This window comes from Sinohyriopsis cumingii, chromosome 14 (assembly GCF_028554795.1).
Source record: "Sinohyriopsis cumingii isolate HCF-2022 chromosome 14, ASM2855479v2, whole genome shotgun sequence".
Lineage (NCBI taxonomy): Eukaryota > Metazoa > Mollusca > Bivalvia > Unionida > Unionidae > Sinohyriopsis > Sinohyriopsis cumingii.
The window spans coordinates 6,928,820-6,931,771 of NC_142974.1; positions in this window are offsets into that span (position 1 = coordinate 6,928,820).

Here is a 2,952-nt window from a genome sequence, read left to right on the forward strand (position 1 = left end):
GCGTGACGCCAACATCGTCACTTTGTACAAAAACAAAGGAGACCGTAGCGACTGCAACAACTATCGGGGCATCTCCTTCCTCAGCATCGTCGGAAAGGCTTTCGCCCGTGTTGCCTTCGCGCGCTTGCAGATCCTAGCCTCTCGCGTCTACCCGGAGTCCCAGTGTAGATTTCGAGCCGGCAGGTCAACTGTAGACATGATCTTCTCACTACGTCAGCTGCAGGAGAAGTGTCGCGATCAGCAGATGCCCCTCTACATTGCCTTCATAGACCTGACGAAGGCGTTTGACATGGTTAGTCGGAGTGGACTCTTCAGACTCCTGCAGAAGATCGGCTGCCCCCCACGTCTGCTTGCTGTCATTATGTCGTTCCACGAGGACATGCACAGCACAGTGCGCTTCAATGGCGCAACATCTGAAGCATTCCCAGTCATTAGCGGAGTCAAACAAGGCAGTGTCCTTGCACCGACGCGCCTTGACATCACACACAGAAGATGGACTTCGGCAGCTGGTATGCCGTCTCTCCCATGCATGTAAGGAATTTGGACTGACCATCAGTTTGAAGAAAACGAATGTCATGGCACAGGACACAGACTGCACTCCCTCTGTCTCCATCGATGGGTACAATTTGGAAGTTGTCGAGAACTTCACATACCTCGGGTCTAACATCTCCAGCTCACTCTCCATTGATTCTGAGGTGGGCAGCAGGATTGCCAAGGCAGCAGCAGTGATGGCCAGACTTAACCAGAGGGTCTGGAACAACCCCAACCTCACAGAGAAGACCAAACTGCGTGTCTACCAAGCCTGCGTGCTCAGCTCACTTCTCTACAGCAGCGAAACAAAGACCACCTATGCAAGACACGAGAGGAAACTCAACAGCTTCCACCTGAGATGTCTGCGGCGCATTCTGCACATCCAGTGGCAGGACAAAGTACCCAGCACAGAGGTTCTAGAACGCGCCAACATGAACAGCATGTTCTCCATACTCAGTGAGAGGCGCCTTCGCTGTCTCGGCCATGTCAAGAGAATGGACCCAGGTCGCATTCCCAAGGACCTGTTATATGGGGAGTTAGCAGAAGGTGCACGACCAACTGGACGACCACATCTGCGCTACAAAGATGTTTGCAAGAAGGATATGAAGACAGCAAACATCAATGTCAACGGCTGGGAGAGCTGTGCAAACAACCGTTCCAGCTGGCGTCTAGCTGTCAGGCAGGGAGTTCAAAACGCAGAGGAAAAGAGAAGAATAAAACAAGCTGAAAAGAGAGCTAAAAAGAAGGATAAGCAAAAGCGTACTTTGGAGCTATGCCATCGTCTCCCGTAGACGGACGGATGCCAAGAAGTTGAACAACCAACGAGGTCATGATACCTGCTGCTGTTAAAACATTGACAGCTGATAAAGCAGCTGGAAACTGGCATCACGAGCGAATTGCTAAAAACGGAATGCTAGGGATACATAGCGTGGATAGCCAAGAGGTTTCCTTATGTGTAGAGACGGGCGACATTTCTGTTTCCTGGAAAAGGGGAATTCTGAGATATTGCAAATGTAAAGCTATTTAGCGAGACTGCTGTAATAACCATATCACTACCCTACTTTATATGCATAGAAAGACCTTAGTATATACCTTCCAAACCAGAGTGAAAACCATTAATTTCAATTGACTGTATGAGCTGAATGATCTTACACCAGAAACTTGAATCAATGATTGCATTAAAACGTCTAACATATTGATTATATTCAGCATGGAAATCAACCAATCACTAAGGATGTCCTAAAGTGTGATTTTCACTAGATCTGATTTGCTGTAGATCTTTCTAATTAGCCTGGACATCGTGCAGAAGGATGGAAAAGCTTTTGGCCTTACATCAATTAGGGTAAATCCAAAATCCAAACGGCCACTTCAGAAGCTATCACCAGCAAGAGCACCAAAGAAGCACGAGGATCAGATGCGTGTCTCTACTGCGCACACCACAGCTCGGTTAGCAGCGAAGCAGAGATTAGACGCAGCATCAAACCCGCTTGTGGCTGCATAAAAACCAGAGTATAATACATCAGATGATCACATTCAGCCGTGCTACAACGGTCCAGCTATATACCACATACATTCTTCAGGCCATGCCATACCTTGCAACGTATGAACACATATATCTATATATGTGTATAACCAACGTTTGGGGCGTAAAATTGACATGATTATGAGCAATATTCAAAGGAAGGACAACACTTCAACAAATATAAGGTCATCAATTATGTTCAGTTTTTGGGGATGTCTTTTCTTTACTTTGCAAATATATACTATTAGAGACAAAAACATTTAATATATAGGCTGCGAACGCTTTTGCAAGTATGTTTATAAAATGTACTGTGTTGGTAAAACACTGTAGTTCTTTAGCATTTAAATTATTTTTGAGGTGAAACTCTCCTGAAGTTAACAGCATTTAAAACATATAGAGCAATAAGGTAAAATGGTAAATAAATGGATGGCAAATATAAGCTTTGTCAAGAATAGTACGTAAATTGAACAATTAAATGAATATATAGGTAACTGTTTGAATTCTCTGAAAACAATGGAATGAGAAGAAATGCTTGTAATTTGGAATGTTTATGCCAAGAAATGAACTTAACAGTTCGGATATTGTCCAAATTAAATCGAGGAGAAGAACTTAACAACATTTTCTAAATGCTATTATTTAAATATGTAAATAGACTTGGAATAATGTTCTAAGAAGCTGCGTATCTGATTTTATCAGAAAAGATTAAAGTCAAGAAAGAAAAAAATGATTTGTTCTGGCTGTTAGGACAATATTATGCATTGAAAAGACATTATGATGATATGTGAGGGAATTGTTAATCTTGAAGGTGAGCCATCAGAGTTTAAAATTTGATTTGTTTCTGACCTTATTTGCATATTCTTGTCCATACTTTATCATGAAATAAATCTTTTGCACCATCT